The sequence below is a fragment of the Marmota monax genome, unplaced genomic scaffold (genome assembly GCF_021218885.2).
Source record: "Marmota monax isolate L192 unplaced genomic scaffold, Marmota_monax_Labrador192_F-V1.1 WCK01_AAM20220418_F8-fsc00013, whole genome shotgun sequence".
Taxonomy (NCBI): domain Eukaryota; kingdom Metazoa; phylum Chordata; class Mammalia; order Rodentia; family Sciuridae; genus Marmota; species Marmota monax.
The window spans coordinates 5,713,397-5,733,322 of NW_026692202.1; the positions used below are offsets into that span (position 1 = coordinate 5,713,397).

At 35.2% G+C, this 19,926-nt stretch overlaps 1 pseudogene; it reads right to left on the bottom strand.

Annotated features, from left to right (window-relative positions):
* Positions 1-283: 283 nt before the first annotated feature.
* Positions 284-1,081, bottom strand: LOC124083202 (dnaJ homolog subfamily B member 6-like; annotated as a pseudogene).
* Positions 1,082-19,926: the final 18,845 nt, after the last annotated feature.

Below are 19,926 nucleotides of genomic sequence, written 5' to 3' on the forward strand. Positions count from 1 at the left end.
TGACTCACATGTCAAACACAGTGGAAAGCAGATACACACTGATATTAGAATATAATCTTACCTTAGCATTACTCAAAAGTCAAGTCTCACCTTGGATTACATTTAATAAAAGAGCAAAGTGCATATAGAGATTAAAACAATTTTGAAGACATATAAAATACTCCTATTTCATGGCCCCAACAATAAATTCAAAGATCTATGACAAATAAAGGCAATGATGAGCTGTTCATAAATTCTTTAGGCTAGGTACAATAATACTGAAAGTTGAGTTCATTTTAAATCTTCAAAAACTGTTCCTGTTAATCTTCAAGTGGTTCTTGTTATGATTTAACATTTCTGTTAAATGCATGCATTGAATTACTTGTATCCAAGTGTAGCAGTGTTCCTTACTATACATTGTTAAGGACTTTGACTAGCTGTCTTCTTCAACTTCTACTTCTCTTCACCATTCTCAATAGTTCTCTTTGTAGTGATTTTTCTGCCTTTTACTATTTTGGTAGAAGGTGATAAACATTTGAAGTTGCCCATCCTGCTGCTGACAAATGATGCAGAAGAGAATGAAGTGATGCCACTGTGACCTAGTGACCCAAATGAAGTAAATCCTGTATCAAATGAAGAAAAATCACTTTCAAATTATAGAAATCCACTGAAAACAGAGAAAAACAAACCTGTACCTTGGTTTCTGCTTCCTCAGGAACCCTTTCAGGTCCCAAAAAAGTTTTCAGAAGGGTCTTCAAAGAAGTCAAAGTAAAGTGAGTCCTTTCCACCAAAAAATTCCCTGAAGACATCATTTGGGTTCTGGAATGTGAAGCCAAACTCAAATGGACCATCAAAATGACTAGCACCTCCTCCTCTACCATATAATCTTTCTTTGCCAAAGTTGTCATAGATGTCCTATCTCTTTTTTAAGCATCTGATGATGCCTCATATGCTTCAGCTACTTGTTTAAAATTTCTCTCTGCTTCTTTTTCATTCTTAGAGCTTCTAGATGCCTCTTTAGAGCCAGTTTCTGGTATGCCTTTTTGATATCATCTGGTGAGCCATGTCTCTGCATGCTTAGGACTTCATAGTAATCTACCATGTTTTAACGGATTGTTGGTACAAGTCTGAGGTCATGGTGCAGCTACCTGGGTGGCAACAGCAGCTTCTTGCTCATTTATTGATTAGGTTATTTGTTATGTTTGTGGTAAGTTTTTTGAGTTCTTTATATATTCTGAATATCAATCCTCCATTGGAGGAGTAACTGGCAAACATTTTCTTCCATTATGCAGGCTTTCTATTCATGCTGTTAACAATTTCCTTTTCTGTGGAAAAGTTTTTAAATTTGAGGCCATCCCATGTATTGTTATCTTGGTTTTATTTCTTGAGCTTTAGAGGTCTTGCTAAGAAAACTGTAGAATAATAGGAGGTTTGGTGTTAGTTCTTCTTAAATATCTGATAGAAATTGACTGAGAATCTATCTGATCCTGGGGTTTTCTTTATTGGAAGATTTTTAAATTCTTACTCTAATCTCATTTCTTGATATTGGTCTGTTTAGATTTTCTATATCCTCCTTGTTTAGTCTGGATAGATCATTTATATCTAGAAATTTGTCAGTATCTCTAGATTTTCCAGTTTATTGGAATATAAATTTTCAAAATAATTTCTACCTCTGTATCTTAGACATGTTTGTGGATATCTTCTTTGTCATCTTTAATTTTGTTCATTTGGGTGCTCTCTCTCTCCCTCTTTCTATGTGTCTTTGTTAGTTTAGTTAAGGGTTTATCAATTTTCTCTATCTTTTCAAAGAGCCAACTCTGATGCATTGATTCATTGTCTTTTATTTTTTCAATTTCATTAATTTTGGCTTTGATTTTAATTACTTCTTGTCTTCAACTGATTTTGGAATTAGTTTGTTCTTCTTTTTCTAAGACATATGTGTAACATTAGATTATTTACTTGGGATCTTCTTTTTTTTTTTTTTTTCTTTTTTTAAGTGTAGGAACTCAAGGTTACTCTTAGAACTGCCTTCATACTGTCCCAGAGAATTTGATATGTTGTATCACTTTTTCTGATTTGTTTCTAAGAATTTTTTTTTATTTCTCCCCTGGCTTAGTCTCTGATCCTTTTTCATTTGAAGGTTATTATTTAATCTCCATTTGTTAAAATGGTTTCTCTTTTTTATCTTGTTGATTTCTAATTTCATTCCATTGTGATCTGAGAGGATGTAAGACATTCTCTCTATTTTGTATTTACAATCATTATATCATATTGTTGATGATTTCTTTAAGTGGTGTGTAAAGTTACCTTGTTTGCATCTTCTGATTAGTTTTAGCCTGAAGTCTACCTTGTCTGAAATGAAAATGGCTATTCCTGCTTCCTTTCAGTCTGTACTTGCACAGTATATCTTTTTCTATCTTTTCACTTTCAGCCTGTGAGTGTCTTTGTTTAGGAGAGTCTTTTGTAATCAATATATGGTTGGATCTTGTTTTTTAATACATTCTACAAACCTATATTATTTGGTTGGATAGTTTAGACCATTTACATGCTCTCATAAACTAAGAACTGATTTGTCTTCAGAACTATTGCCTATTTTGGAGAAGGTTCCATGTTTCACTAAGAAGAGAATGAATTTGGTTGTTGATGAATGAAATACTCTAGACATGTCTATTAGGTATGATTGATTAATAGTATAGTTCTTAAGAGTCTTTACTAGTTTAGATCTGGATGACATATCTTTTGGTGAGCAAGATATATTGAAATCACACAGTATTATTGTATTCGTGTCTACTTGATTTTTTTTAATGTATGTGGGGTGCACTAAAATGTTTGGGACATAAATATTTATAATCATTATATCTTGTTGGATGATTCCCTTAACCAGTATTAAGTGACCTTCTTTGTCTCTTTTGATTATTTTTGGCTTGATGTCTACTTAGTTGGTACTTAGTTCCTACCTTTGCTTGCTTTCAGTTCTCCACTTGCATGGTATATCTTTCTCCAGTCTTCCAGCCCATGGATCTTTGCCTGTAAGGTGTGTCTCTTATAAATGCCTTGGTTCAGCCTTGTTTTTTTTTTTTTTTTTTTTTTAGTCCATTTTGCTAATCTATGCCTTTTGACTAGAGAAGTTCAAACATTTATATTCATTATTTTTATAGAGAGATGATTTTATTTCCTGCCATTTCATTTTATTTCTAATACTTAATCCATATACTAAGATTCATCCATATGCTGATTCTGATATTATGTTTTACTTCTTCTGCATGAAACATTTCATTGAGTATGTTTTGTAGTACAGGCTTAGTGGTTATGTCTTCTTTTCGTTTCTGATGGTCATGAAAGTTTTTTTTTTTATCTCCAATTTTTAAGGGTAGTTTATAGTAATCTTTTTGGCACATGTGTTTTTTTTAATTAGTTTGTTGTTTTTAGATATACAATAGAGTATATTTTGATATATTAATCATACATGGAGTAAAAACATTCTAATAAGGATCCCATTCTTGTGGTTGTACATGATGTTGAGTTTCATTGATCATGTATTCATATATGAACATAGGAAAGTTACGTTCGATTTATTCTACTGTCTTTCTGATTCCCATCATTCCTCTCTTCCTTGCATTCTCCTTTGTCTAATCTAATGAACTTCTGTCCCCTCCCCACCTTATTGTGTGTTAGTGTCTGCATATTAAAGAAATTATTTGGCCTTTGGTTTTTTGGGATTGACTTATTTCACTTGGCATTATAGTCTCCAGATCCATACATATACAAGCAAATGCCATAATTTCATTCTTCTTTATTACTAATATTCCACTGTGTATATGTACCACATTTTCTTTACCCATTAATCTGTTAAAGGACATCTAGATTGTTTCCATAGCTTAGCTATTGTGAATTGAGCTGCTATAAATGTTGATGAGGCTGTGTCACTATAGTATGTTGATTTTAAGTCCTTTGGGTATATATTAAAGAGTGGGATAACTGGGTAAAATGGTGGTTCTACTCCAATTTTCTGATGAATCTCCATACTGCTTTACAGAGGGGGTGCACTTTGCAGTTCCACCAGCAATATATGAATGTACCTTTTTCTCCACATCCTTTCCAACATTTATTATTACTTGTATTCTTAATAATTGCAATCATGACTGGAATGAGATAAAATCTCAGCATAGGTGTAATTTACATTTCTCTAATTGCTTGAGATGTTGAACATTTTTCATATATTTGTTGACCATGTTTATTTTTTCTTCTGTAAAGATGGCACTTATTTTCTTTCATGGCTTGGTATATATTATTTATAATTCCAATCCCTTCTGGCTTTTAGGAACTAGGCTGAGAAATCAGGTGAAAATCTAATTGGCTTACTTGTAGCCTGCTGTTTTTCTCTTTCAGAATTTGAGATTCTATCATTATTCTATTTATTAGTTATTTTAATTATAATACATCTTGGAGTGCATATGTTTTGATCTTGTTTATTTGGGTTCTAAATGCCTCTTGTATTTGAATTTCTACCTTGTTCCTCAGGTTTGGAAAATTATTAGGTATTATTTAAACAAAAAGGCATGCATTCCTTTAATTTGTATTTCAGTGTTTTATGTGCATCAGTGAATTTTAGGTTTGGTATCTTAAAGTTATCCCAAATATTTGAATGTTCTAGTCATGTTCTCAATATATCTTAATAATGTCTGTTTTCAAAATTATATACTTTATTTTCAAGTCCAGAGACTATTTCTTTAAAGCAGTCTAATCTATTGGTGATGCTTTTAAGTGAATATTTAATCTCATTTATTGAATTTCCATTTCAAGGATTTCTGTTTGGTTCTTTTTTCAAAATCTCTATTTTCTTATTGAAATTTCTTTTCACCTTTTATATATTCTCTCTTAGTTTATTTGTTAGATATTCTCTTTATTCATTGAACATTTTAATTATTAATTTTCTAAATTATTTTTCTGATATTTCCTCCACTGTCATGTCAGTGGGGTCAGTTGTGTTGTGAGCTATTTGGGGTGGCTTGTTTCCTTGTTTTTTCATATTGTTAGTATTTCTACCCATCTTCTGGGATAATTATCTCCTCTACTTTTATATATAAAGGACTTTTTAAGGGAGTTACTTTTTCTTTACTATATATACTGGATTGAGAAAAAGTATTTGTGTCAATATTTTCTCTCAATTTGAACTTACCACTATATCTAGTCTCTAGTGACACCTTGAGAGGGGATGATAATCACCAATAATTACAGCCAAGTCAGAACTATGTGTTACACTAATCAATCTTTTTAAAAACTTATTAACAATATTCTCTTGCAGTCCACTATTCTGAATGATAAATTAGAGCAATTTTTGAATTTGTTGAGAAATTAGATTATAAGGAAAGTAAAAATTACTTTAAAAATATATTTGGCTTTTTGGACAGCTTGTTTTTCCACTGCTTGATTTTGGGCTGTGGAGGAGTTAAGATTTGCTATTTTCCCTCTACCATTTTTTCTGGAATCTATTTGTTCATTCATTCATTCATTCTTTCATCCAGCCATTCATTTATTCATTTCTCTTGGTCAGATTTTTGAGAGTCTTTTCTTTCTGGGGTTTAAGTCATTGGGCAGTGTATTCTCAGTTCTGACCCTAAGTGTTCAAACTTCTTAGGGGAGTCTGCGTGCAGATTTTCACAGCAGGATTTCCCTTCTATCTTGGCTGGAATGCTTTGACACCCCTCCCTGCTTTTTTCTGGGAGTCTCAGACCACATACTCAAGGGTGGAGAGTAAAATGTATTATCAGCCTGTTCTCCACCTCTTTCTAGGCTTGGACAAAGATGACTAAAGTTTCACCGATTCAGTCTGAATTTAAATGGTCTCAGTTCCTCTTTCCCCACCAACATCAGTCAGCCTTCTCATCCAGATCTTAGATTGCTTGTTTCAAGCAAAGAATTTTTTGCTCTTCTCAGCTTTGTAGACTCAATTTGCCAGTGCTGAACTTCTGTTTTGATTCACTCTTGGGGAGCTGCTGTAGTAGTGTGGCTTCCTCTGAAAAACTTATTCCATTCTCTAAAAGGATAGACTAAATGTTTTAAAAAGATTTTAATAGCATGGTCCAGGGCTGGGGATATAGCTCAGTTGATAGAGTGCTTGCCTTGCATGCACAAGACCCTGGGTTCAATCCCCAGCATCACAAAAACAAAACAAAATAAAATCATAGTCCATTAAGAGTAAAGATATTAGGGGCTGGGGATGTGGTTTAAGTGGTAGCACACTTGCCTGGCATGCACTGGGTTCGATCCTCAGCACCACATAAAAATAAAATAAAGATGTTGTGTCCACCGAAAACTAAAAAAATAAATATTAAAAATTCTCTCTCTCTCTCTCTTAAAAAAAAGAGTAAAGATATTAGGATATAAATGTAAGAGGAAGGTGGGAATATTCCAAAGGTGAGAGTAGAGAAAGTGGAAGCAAGATAGTGCCTGAAGGACCTAAAGAAGGAAGAAGCAATGCAGTAGAAGAGAGTGAGCAAGATATTTTGCTATTAGAGGGAGAGGTGAGGACAGAAAGAATAATAAAACAAGCAAACAAGTAGAGCAGAACAATACTCCCACCCCAGAAGCTAACAACAAACTGAAAAGAATGAAAAGTTAAAAACAGAACTGAATAAAACAAAAAAGTCACTACCATGTAGAAAAATAGAACAAAATATTAAAAGGTAATAAAAGGAAAAGAAATGATAAAATAGGAAATTTTTTTTAAAAATCCAGAAACATAGGGATATATATATATATATCTATATATATATATAGATAGATAGATAGATAGATATATAGATATATAGATATATAGATATATAATTTAACCCAGCAATAAATATGCCAGAACAACAAAAACATAAAACAAATAAGGAAAAAAAAACCCACTAAAAGAAGAAAAGAAAAAAAAAAAACCTTTTCCACTGAGATAGTTGGTGTTGAGTATTTGTGTCCTTCTCCAGATTTTCCTTTTGTCCTTTACTTCTTGGCCTGTGTGCTTCTTAGAGGGAAGGTATTTAAAACCAATCTCCTTTTGTGACTTTTGCTTCTCCACCTGCTGGAGTACATTGGAAGTGGAGCTGGTTGAGGTGACTCAGCTTCTCTGCACACCAGTGCAGGGGGTGCAACTGCAATTGCCTTCTATTGGGATTTTGTTTGGATATCTCAGATCACTGTTTTTCCTGGTTGAAAGTAGTAAAGACATCTATTTGGGGAGTTTGGCGATATCTATTTGGGGATGATGGGGTCAATCTTTGAAAGACATTTTGGAACTTTAGGATATGTACTCCAAAGTGATTAAATCCTTGCACCCCTAGTGCTGACTAGATGTCAATCTTAGTTGGATATCTGGGTTTCTAGTGTCTCCCCAGAGTTCCATTCATAGGGCAGAGTGGATGGTGCACATCAGTTTTCTTGTAGCCCACCTACCACCCACATACAGATTTCCAAATCTCCATCTTGGAATGTAATCATACCCACCTGATTAATTTCCCCAGTCCTTTTCATCATGTCTGTAATAGTTTAAGCCACAGAATTCAAAAGGAGATCAGATTACACTCTCCTTTGTACTTCTGCCTAGAAACCCCCTGGTCCCACTCTTTTCTATAAGTGTTTTGGGATTCTGATTTGCCAGGTGGGCTTTAGGTCACATAGTAAGCACTCACTGAGATGGAGTGGAAGTTTTGCTAAAGACTCTTAGATCCAATATGAACAAGATTAGGCATAAACTCCTCTGGCTAGATCTCCACCTTAATTTCTCACTTAGAAGTTGAGTAACATGGAGCACATTTTGTCTACTGTGTTGTTCTTTCCCTTTGTGTTGTGTCTCCCTTTGTGGTGACAGCACCACTGCCAATTTGGAGTCACATGTTTTCCTCATGTCTTCTTTTTCTTCACTCACCTCATTATAAAGCTCTATTCCTGTCATTTCAAATTCCAAACAACAGAGCATGCAGGAAATGCCACCTTCTCTACTCTGCCAATTTGTGCTTCTCTGGTTTCACTTTTTTAAAAATTACTAGGTTTACAGTTACTTTGGACATCATTCTGTTATGAATCAACTAAATAACAGAAGAGTTTTGAACAGATCAACAAGAAAATAGAAAATACATTGGGCTTACTTCATGGACAGGTGCTTTTTATTTGTTTAATCCATTTTGAACATTATTGCTTAAGCGTAATTTGCTTTTGTAGAATATAGTTGACAACAGACTTAAAAGAAATGAATGCTTCTCACAGTTTCTTATCATTACAAATTTCTCAATCAGGAAATTCAGTCTTCTGGTAAATGAGAAGTTTATCTCAGAAGTAAGAGCACTACAAATGGAGGTTATTATTAGAGTAACCTTTGGGTAATAGTCTAAAAATGTAGAAGTGTAGCATTTTTAATGAAATGATGAAGCACTCACTCAGTAACATATATAACTTATCCAATCCTTTATTTAATCAAATATCTTTTGAAAAGCTAAAAATATAAAATGAAGTCCAATAGCAATAAGTCAAGTTAAAAAATACTTTAGCTACACACAGGTTCACAGGGCCAAGCAAGGCTTATTTTGTTTTCTGGGTTCTTCTCAGTTTATAATAGGCTTCTATGACATAAGAACACAAAGACTATAAACTTGAATTTATTCATAATATATCCTTCGATTCTTTCAACTTTGATTTTAAAAAACCCTGCAAATTAGGATAAGACATGTATCCTGTCACTTCTAAAAAATTCTTTAGTATGTTTCACATTACCCATTTTATGACAATTGCCATAAAGTCAGAATTTATGTTTTAACATTACTAAAATCCAAATGTAAGCAAGGTCCATTTCACATAGGATACAATGATAGCAGTTGCAAATAAAAAAGAGTGGAATGCCTTGGGAGTGATTTGCTTGTTTGACATCAGTATACATTTTGTTAGCTACCATATTTTGAATGTGATAATAACAGATAGAGTGGGGACCAAAGCACCCATCCCCTTTAAATTGACTCTGGCAATTACACCCCTGGTATATACTGTTTATCTCTCCTCTATACAGTGTAAAAATCACATCTGTCAGGAAATATGGACTTTTTATGCAATCATTTATTGATTCATGACTGTGAGAAAGCCATAGAAATAAAAAATAAGGGAATAAAACATGGTTACACAGTAAAGTGTGAGCATTGTCTAGAGATAAAAAGAAAATTTATGTTAGCATTGAAGTGAAGAGGAAATATCTTTGGGTTTAGCATTAAGGTTATTAAAAGATTTGCATATAGTAGAATATGGCAACTATTAACATTTTGAATATGCATTAAGAATTTAAAAGTCTACAGGCATATATACTATTATACTTACTCAGTTACAAATATCTTAGAAAAATTAAAGATTTGGGATTTTTTTAGTATTTTACTCATCTTGGAAAACACTTTCTCCTGTTCATCTAATCTATAGATGTTGTTTGGGTGCCTGTTTGAGTTGAACTACACAAGATGAGAAGGTAGGGATTGTGTGTTTCTTCACAGATGTAAACCTATTACCTAGTCTAGTCTTGGCCACATGACAGGGATTCAGTGAATATGTATATTCAGTATATATATATATATATATATATATATATATATATATATATATATATTCGATCAATATATATTCAGTAAATATATATACATATGTGTATATGTATACACATATGTTTTGCATTACCCATTTTATGACAATTGCCACAAAGTCAAAATTTATATTTTAACATTACTAAAATCCATTTATGTAAGCAAGGTCCATTTCACATTCACATAGGGTACTTTGATAGCAGCTGCAAATTAAAAAAAAAAAAAAAGGTAGAATGCCCTGGGAGTGTGTAAGTGTGTGTGTGTGTGTGTGTGCATGTGTGTGTAATTTAGTAAATAAATGAATGAGAAAAAATACTCAACTTTGAGAAAAGATTTAAAAGATTTATATTAATAAAAAGCCAATTTTCATAGTTAAGCAGAATATGCCACTTGGAATTACTATATTTAAAAAGCCTAAATTATCAACATAATCTCCAGGTTGCATATACTAAGATATGTTTGTTTTTTTCAATTAGTTTAATTTAATTTTATTTTTTAAATTTTAATCCACAGATATTTGGTCTTATTGTCAAGGACATTTCAGACTGATCAGTAAGAAAGGGGAGCCCTTTTCCAAACAATACTAAAATTGCAGCCAAAGAAGAAACACAGTATTAATCAGCTTTTTACTGAAATTCTATCTGGATTCATGAACTTGCATGAAAGCAGCTTTTCACTGATTAGCAGCATGGAGTCAAGTGTAGGTGCATACCTCTACATGCCTTCTCATAAAGTCTCTTTCCATTTTATAATTTTTTTTTTAAATTTTTTATTGTTGGCTGTTCAAAACATTACATAGTTCTTGATATATCATATTTCACACTTTGATTCAAGTGGGTTATGAGCTCCCATTTTTACCCCATATACAGATTGCAGAATCACATCAGTTACACATCCATTGATTTAAATATTGCCATACTAGTGTCTGTTGAGTTCTGCTGCCTTTCCTATCCTCTACTATCCCCCCTCCCTTCCCCTCCCCTCCCCTCTTCTCTCTCTGCCCCCTCTACTGACATTCATTTGTCCCCCTTGTATTATTTTTCCCTTCCCCTCACTTCCTTTTGTATGTACTTTTGTATAACTCTGAGGGTCTCCTTCCATTTCCATGCAATTTCCCTTCTCTCTCCCTTTCCCTCCCACCTCTCATCCCTGTTTAATCTTCTTCTCATGCTCTTCGACCCTACTCTGTTCTTAGTTACTCTCCTTATATCAAAGAAGACATTTCACATTTGTTTTTTAGGGATTGGCTAGCTTCACTTAGCATAATCTGCTCTAATGCCATCCATTTCCCTGTAAATTCTATGATTTTGTCATTTTTTAATGCAGAGTAATACTCCATTGTGTATAAATGCCACATTTTTTTATCCATTCATCTATTGAAGGGCATCTAGGTTGGTTCCACAGTCTTGCTATTGTGAATTGTGCTGCTATGAACATCGATGTAGCAGTGTCCCTGTAGCATGCTATTTTAGGTCTTTAGAGAATAGACCGAGAAGGGGAATAGCTGGGTCAAATGGTGGCTCCATTCCCAGCTTTCTAAGAAATCTCCATACTGCTTTCCAAATTGGCCGCAACAATTTGCAGTCCCACCAGCAATGTACAAGTGTACCCTTTTCCCCACATCCTCGCCAGCACTTGTTGTTGTTTGACTTCATAATGGCTGCCAATCTAACTGGAGTGAGATGGTATCTTAGGGTGGTTTTGATTTGCATTTCTCTGACTGCTAGAGATGGTGAGCATTTTTTCATGTACTTGTTGATTGATTGTATGTCCTCCTCTGAGAAGTGTTTGTTCAGGTCCTTGGCCCATTTGTTGATTGGGTTGTTTGTTATCTTATTGTCTAATTTTTGGAGTTCTTTGTATACTCTGGATATTAGGGCTCTATCTGAAGTGTGAGGAGTAAAGATTTATTCCCAGGATGTAGGCTCCCTATTTAGCTCTCTTATTGTTTCTTTTGCTGAGAAAAAACTTTTTAGTTTGAGTAAGTCCCATTTGTTGATTCTAGTTATTAACTTTTGTGCTATGGGTGTCCTATTGAGGAATTTGGAGCCCAACCCCACAGTATGTAGATCGTAGCCGACCTTTTCTTCTATCAGACTGCGAGTCTCTGGTTTGATATCAAGCTCCTTGATCCATTTTGAATTAACTTTTGTGCATGGCGAGAGAAAGGGATTCAGTTTCATTTTGTTGCATATGGATTTCCAGTTTTCCCAGCACCATTTGTTGAAGATGCTATCCTTCCTCCATTGCATGCTTTTAGCCCCTTTATCAAATATAAGATAGTTGTAGTTTTGTGGATTGGTTTCTGTGTCCTCTATTCTGTACCATTGGTCCACCCGCCTGTTTTGGTACCAGTACCATGCTGTTTTTGTTACTATTGCTCTGTAGTATTGTTTGAAGTCTGGTATCGCTATACCGCCTGATTCACACTTCCTGCTTAGCATTGTTTTTGCTATTCTGGGTCGTTTATTTTTCCATATGAATTTCATGATTGCTTTCTCTATTTCTACAAGAAATGCCATTGGGATTTTGATTGGCATTGCATTAAACCTATAGAGAACTTTTGGTAATATCGCCATTTTGATGATGTTAGTTCTGCCTATCCATGAACAGGGTATATTTTTCCATCTTCTAAGTTCTTCTTCTATTTCTCTCTTTAGGGTTCTGTAGTTTTCATTGTATAAGTCTTTCACCACTTTTGTTAGGTTGATTCCCAAGTATTTTATTTTTTTTTTGAAGATATTGTGAATGGAGTGGTTGTCCTCATTTCCATTTCAGAGGATTTGTCGCTGATATACAGGAATGCCTTTGATTTATGCGTGTTGATTTTATATCCTGCCACTTTGCTGAATTCATTTATTAGCTCTAATAGTTTCTTTGTAGAGCCTTTTCGGTCTGCTAGGTATAGAATCATGTCATCTGCAAATAGTGATAATTTAAGTTCTTCTTTTCCTATTTTGATGCCTTTAATTTCTTTCGTCTAATTGCTCTGGCCAGTGTTTCGAGAACTATGTTGAACAGAAGTGGTGAGAGAGGGCATCCCTGTCTTGTTCCAGATTTTAGAGGGAATGCCTTCAATTTTTCTCCATTCAGAATAATGCTAGCCTGAGGCTTAGCATAGATTGCTTTTACAATATTGAGGTATGTTCCTGTTATCCCTAGTTTTTCTAGAGTTTTGAACATAAAGGGATGCTGTACTTTGTTGAATGCTTTTTCCGCATCTATTGAGATGATCATATGGTTCTTATTTTTAAGTCTATTGATGTGGTGAATAACATTTATTGATTTCCGTATATTGAACCACACTTGCATCCCAGGGATGAATCCTACTTGATCATGGTGCACAATTTTTTTGATATGTTTTTGTATCCGATTCGCCAGAATTTTATTGAGGATTTTTGCATCTAGGTTCATCAGAGATATTGGTCTGTTGTTTTCTTTCTTTGAAGTGTCTTTGTCTGGTTTAGGTATCAGGGTGATGTTGGCCTCGTAGAATGAATTTGGAAGTTCTCCCTCTTTTTCTATTTCCTGAAGTAGCTTGAAAAGTATTGGTATTAGTTCCTCTTTAAAGGTTTCTTAAAACTCTGCTGTATACCCATCCTGACCTGGGCTTTTCTTAGTTGGTAGTCTTTTGATGGTTTCTTCTATTTCCTCAATTGATATTGGTCTGTTTAGGTTTTCTATATCCTCCTGACTCAATCTGGGCAGATCATATGACTTAAGAAATTTATCTATGCCTTCACTATCTTCTAATTTATTGGAGTATAAGGATTCAAAATAATTTTTGATTATCTTCTGTATATCTGAAGTGTCTGTTGTGATATTGCCTTTTTCATCCCGTATGCTAGTAATTTGAGTTCTCTCTCTTCGTCTCTTCGCTAGCATGGATAAGGGTCTTTCGATTTTGTTTATTTTTTCAAAGAAGCAACTTTTAGTTTTGTCAATTTTTTCAATTGTTTCTTTTGTTTTCATTTCATTAATTTCAGCTCTGATTTTAATTATTTCTTGCCTTCTACTTCTTTTGCTGTTGTTTTGCTCTTCTTTTTCTAGGATTTTGAGATGAAGTATGAGATCATTTATTTGTTGGTTTTTTCTTTTTTTAAGGAATGAACTCCAAGCAATGAATTTTCCTCTTAGAACTGCTTTCAATGTGTCCCATAGATTCCGATATGTTGTGTCTGTGTTTTCATTAATCTCTAAGAATTTTTTAATTTCCTCCTTGATGTCTTCTATAACCCATTGATCATTCAGTAACCTATTGTTCATTCTCCAAGTGATGTATGATTTTTCCTTCCTTCTTTTATCGTTGATTTTCAGTTCCATTCCATTATGATCAGATAGGATGCATGGTATTATCTCTACTCCTTTATATTGTCTAAGAGTTTCCCTGTGACATAATATATGATCTATTTTTGAGAAGGATCCACGTGCTGCTGAGAAAAAAGTGTAACTGCTTGATGTTGGGTGGTATATTCTATATATGTCAATTAAGTCTAGGTTATTAATTGTGTTATTGAGTTCTATAGTTTCCTTATTCAACTTTTGTTTGGAAGATCTGTCCAGTGGCGAGAGAGGTGTGTTGAAGTCTCCCATGATTATTGTATGGTGGTCTATTAGACTCTTGAACTTGAGAAGAGTTTGTTTGATGAACATAGCTGCACCATTGTTTGGGGCATATATATTTATGATTGTTATGTCTTGTTTGTGTATGGTTCCCTTAAGCAGTATGTAGTGTCCCTCTTTATCCCTTTTGATTAACTTTGGCTTGAAATCTATTTTATTTGATATGAGTATGGACACGCCTGCTTGTTTCCGAAGTCCATATGAGTGATATGATTTTTCCCAACCTTTCACCTTCAGCCTATGTATGTCTTTTCCTATCAAATGCGTCTCCTGTAGGAAGCATATTGTTGGGTCTTGTTTTGTGATCCTTTCTACTAGCCTGTGTCTCTTGATTGGTGAGTTTAAGCCATTAACATTTAGGGTTATTATTGAGATATGGGTTGTTCTTCCAGCCATATTTGTTTATTTATGTTACTAAACATGGTTTGTTTTCCTCTTTGATTATTTTTCCTCCCTTTACTGTCCTACCTCCCACTGTTGGTTTTCATTGTTATTTTCCATTTCCTCTTCCTGTAATGTTTTGCCAAGGATGTTTTGAAGAGATGGTTTTCTAGCTGCAAATTCTTTTAAATTTGTTTATCGTGGAAGGTTTTAATTTCATCCTCCATCCTGAAGCTTAATTTCGCTGGAAACACAATTCTTGGTTGGAACCCATTTTCTTTCAGTGTTTGAAATATGTTATTCCAGGATCTTCTAGCTTTCAGAGTCTGTGTTGAAAGATCAGCTGTTATCCTGATTGGCTTACCCCTAAATGTGATCTGCTTCCTTTCTCTTGTAGCTTTTAAAATTCTCTCCTTATTCTGTATGTTGGGCATCTTCATTATAATGTGTCTAGGTGTGGGTCTCTTATGATTTTGCACATTCGGCGTCCTGTAGGCTTCTAGGATTTGGGATTCTGTCTCATTCTTCAAGTCTGGGAAGTTTTCTCGTATTATTTCATTGAATAGATTGCTCATTTCTTTGGTTTGAAACTCTGTCCCTTCCTGTATCCCAATGACTCTTAAATTTGGTCTCTTGATGTTATCCCATATTTCTTGGATGTTCTGCTCATGGTTTCTTAACAGTCCTGCTGAGCTGTCTATGTTCTTTTCAAGTTGAAATACTTTATCTTCATTGTCTGATATTCTATCTTCTAAGTGTTCTACTCTGCTGGTAGTATTCTCAATTGAGTTTTTAAGTTGGTTTATTGCTTCCTGTATTTCTAGGATTTCTGTTTGTTTTTTATAACCTCTATCTCCCTGTATAGTTTATCTTTTGCTTCTTGGATTTGTTTATGTAATTCATTTTTGAAGTGATCTTTCATTGTCTGATTTTGCTGTCTGATGTCTTCCTTGAGACTCCAGATCATCTGAAGCATGTATATCCTGAATTCTTTATCTGACATTCCATCTGCTGCAGCTATTACCTCTTCTAACGTTGAGTTGACATGCATTGCTTGTGGTCCTTTCTTTCCTTGTCTCTTCATACTGTTCGCATTCCTTTCCACTTGGTGAAACTGTTGTGCTATTGAATTTTCCCCCTATATATTTATATTGGTCTTGTATAGTTGCAAAGTCTCCCTTGCAGGCGCGGGCGGCGGCTCTGCCCCTCCTCTAATTGGGGCAATGTGCCTACCACGCTGGCAGGCAGCTGGGCCTGCTCTGCCGGTCGGTAGCCGGTCCGCCTACCTTGCAGGCGCGGGCGGCGGCTTTGTCCCTCTGCGGGCCGCTAGGCTTGTTCTGTCGGTGGTCGCAGTACTGCCTACTTTGCAGGCGCAGGCAGCGGCACTGCCCCTCTGCAGGCCTCTGGGGCTGTTCTGCCAGTGGGTCGCAGGTCCGCCTACCTTGCAGGCGCGGGGGGGCGCGGCTCTACCCTTCCTCAGGCCACTGGGCCTGTTCTGTCTGTCGGTTGCAGGTCTGGCCTGTTCTGATGTTGGTCACAGTTCCGTCTACCTTGCAGGCACGGGGGGAGGGGGTGGCTCTGCCGGTGGGTCGCAGGCCCGCCTACCTTGCAGGAGTGATTGGAAGCTCTCCATTTTATAATTTAAAGCACCCAAATTCTCCTATTGTCATTCAACACAAAAAAATCTGTAACTGCCCCACATTTGATCAAATACTATAATTGTATATGAGTCAGTTATATAAATTCTAAACTATAAGTTAATCATATTTTAATGTTTTAATTTATGGAAACTAAAAACCAAGTTATCCCAATCATGCTGTTTTCCTCCAATCTTCTTAGCACTGCTTCTGTCTCAGTCCTTGCCACCTCTAATCCCATACATGATATGCTACTACAGTAAAAGTTTCATTTAAAGCACCCAGGGAAAATGAACTCGACTTATGCCTTTCATCTCTGGTCTTGATCCCCAATACAAGTATTTCATCACCCTATCTTTCTTAGATTCTTATTCCTTGACTACCCTAACTAATCTCCCCAAAGCTCATTCTTCTCTAACCTCACTCTCTACAACATGCTTTCATTATACACGTTTAGGAATCTTCTTTCTAGTGCCCCAAGCTCCCATGCCTCATTATCTACACTTCCTAACTGCAGCATGGCACTTCTAAGTGGCACTCTTTTCCCTTAGATCACGCAGGTACAGGATGATCAAAGGTTTGGAAGTGGCATTGACCTTCTCCTGAATCTCCACAGTCACCTTAAACTTATTGCTCTTTTCCCTTTTATTCCTATGAGATTTACATTGTCTGGATATACCACTTTTTAATCATCTTCTTTTTTTTCTATATCTATCTCTAGACAAATTATTTACCTCAGTGAGCACTGTGACAACTAGTTCAAACTTTAATTTAGGCTCACTCTCTCTGCTTCACTGCTGCCATGAGCTGAGAAGCATTCGTCTGCCACTATCCTGATGCCATGATGTTCTGCCTCACCTTGGGCCCAGAGCAATGGAGCTGGCCAACCATGGACTGAATCTTTGAAACCACAAGCCAAAACAAACTTTTCCCTTCCTCTTTACAAAAAAGAAAACAAAGGATAATAGGGGCTGGGGTTGTGGCTCAATGGTAGACCGCTTGCCTAGCATGTGTGAAGCATTGAATTTGATCTTCAGCACCATATAAAAATAAATAAATAAAACAAAAGTATTGTGTCCTTTTACAACTAAAAAAAATTTAAAAGGATATTAATAATTTTTACTCAAATCATCCAAAAATTTATTCCTTTAGCTTTTTATTTCATTTTGAATAATTTCACATTCAACCTCAAATTGCAGCTTAATATCACATATGTAATTATTTGGATATGAAATATTCTCCAAAACCTCCTATATTATTGCAGAGGTGAAATGATTGGATTGTGAGAGATGTGACCTAATCAGTTCATCCTAGTTTGAATGGACTGCGTGGCAACTGGAGACAGGTAGGGCATAATTAGAAGAGGCATGTCACTGGGTGTATATCTAGGAGGGTGCATTTTCCCTAGGGTCCCTTTGTCTCTTCCCACTCTATTCTCTGACCCCTCCAAGAGCTGAGCAGCTTTCCTCTGATGGGCCCTTTTGCCATGACGTGCAGCTTCACCTTGGGTCCAAAGCAATGAAGTCATTCATCTATGTACTGAAACCTCTGAAACTATTAGCCCCAAATAAATTTTTCCTTCTTAAAGTAGTTCTTATAGGCTATTTTTGTCACAGTGATGAAAAGTTAACTAAAACAACATATTTTTATTATTGCTTTTAACTTTTCTACCATTTAATTCTCACATTCCTCTCTTCAATGTTTTGATATTCTTGCTATTCTGTCATGTCTTTGTTATTATGGTAATATTCAAGAATTTCTAATAGAAACATACAATCAAATCCACTACTCTCTTGCCCAAACCCCCAGTGAATTCTCAACACTAGATCAACACAAAGGTTACTTCCTCTGTGTAGCCTGATCACTAAGTAAATTACTTCCTGCCCCACACATAGTATGTTGTAATGTGTTTCTTCCATGTTTCTATAATCAATTCATTTTTCCTTAACCTGTTGTATTTTCATCTGATGAAAAAAGAGACAGTGTTATATTTATTCTTTTATCTTTTTCTACACTCTGTTATTTCATGCCTAAAACATTTCTATGACATTCATTGGATGAATATATGAATTCATTTTCATTATTTTATTTCTTTTTAAAAACATGTATTTACTGTGTATAACATGATGTTTTGAAATATATGAACATTGTGAAATGACTAAATATAGTTAATTTACATATGCATTGCTTCTCATGTAATTATCATTTGTTATAAGAACATTCTATGCTCATTATCCCAATATTTTTCAAAAAAATACAATTTATTATTAACTACAGTCACCATGTTATTCAACACAGATCTTGACTTTATTCCAAAAAGCCTCTGTATGGCAAAAGAAACCATCAAGAGTAAAAATACAACCTATGGAGTGAGAGGAAAATATTTGCAAACTATATACATGAGAAGGGATTAACATCCAAAGTATGTATGGACCATAAATAACTCAAGAGTAAGAAAACAAATAACCTGATTAAAAATAGGCAAAGACCTGAAGAGACATGTCTCAAAAAAAGATGAACAGAAAGCCAATATCCTGATTATTTAAAGCACGTCATCAAGAAAGAAGAGTTCTGAAAAGGGCCATTTTTTTAAGTGAACGAACACTATAGTTTCTGTGGTTTTAAAAGGAAGCAAACTCACTGATGCAGATGCCATCAGTGCTCTGTCTGAATTCCCTCAGATCCTGTTACCACGCATACCTGCTCTTGTTGGGCTTTTATTCTCAAGCCAGCATCTACAACTTTCTGAGAACTGCCCTAAGGCTGCTTGCTATTACATTACCTGTACACACAGGGTGCCAGAAATACTTAAAAATACATGTCCCTTAGGGGCTAGCCCTTAGCTAAGGATGTTGATCCTCTCTGCTTTCTGCTTTTGATCCATAGTATTCAGTGGTATTTCCTATAATGTCTCCATAGCTTACTACCAAACTGACCCAACGGAGGGACATTACTTGATATCTCAGTTTTGTTTGGCTCCATTTATTTCCAGTTCCCTTTTCCCACTCTCCTACTGGTCTTTGTTGGAGCATTTCCTAATAAATCACTTTTTCACAAATATCTCTTTTAGGGTCTGTTTATAATGAGCCATCCATTTTTCTGTTACTATAGCAAAATATCAAAGGTTGAATAATTGATTTAAATATTTGATTTTAAAAGGTATATTTACTTCACAGTTTTGGAGGCTGAAAGTCCATAATTCAGTGGTCCAATATGTCTGGCCTCTGGTGAGGGAACTCTTGGTTATGTCGGTATATGGCAGATGACATTCTTTCGGGAACAAGCGTGAGAGGACACAGTAGTCACATGGTGATAAAGGGAGCAAAAAGATTCAGGAGCTTATACTTGCTGTATTTATGTTCTTATGGAAACTAAGTAGTAGGACCCTGTAAGTATTTCATTACTTCCTTCCAAGGACAGTATTCCCAATTACCTAATCATCTTCCAGTGGGTTCCACATTTTTCTCTTTTCTTATAAAAGATTTATAGTTTTTTATAAGGGATCATAAACAATAGGTGGGTTCATCCTGAAAAACTGATACATGGACAGAAATCAGTTTCAGTTCATGATCTGCCTTCTTCCCTCTCCTTTTCCCCTCCCATCCTCCCTCCCATCTCCCATTCTTCCTTTACTCTACTGAACTTCTTTTGCTCATCTATTAATCTATATTTGATTGGTTCTAAATGTCATCCTATCTTTTCCTCCCCCTTTC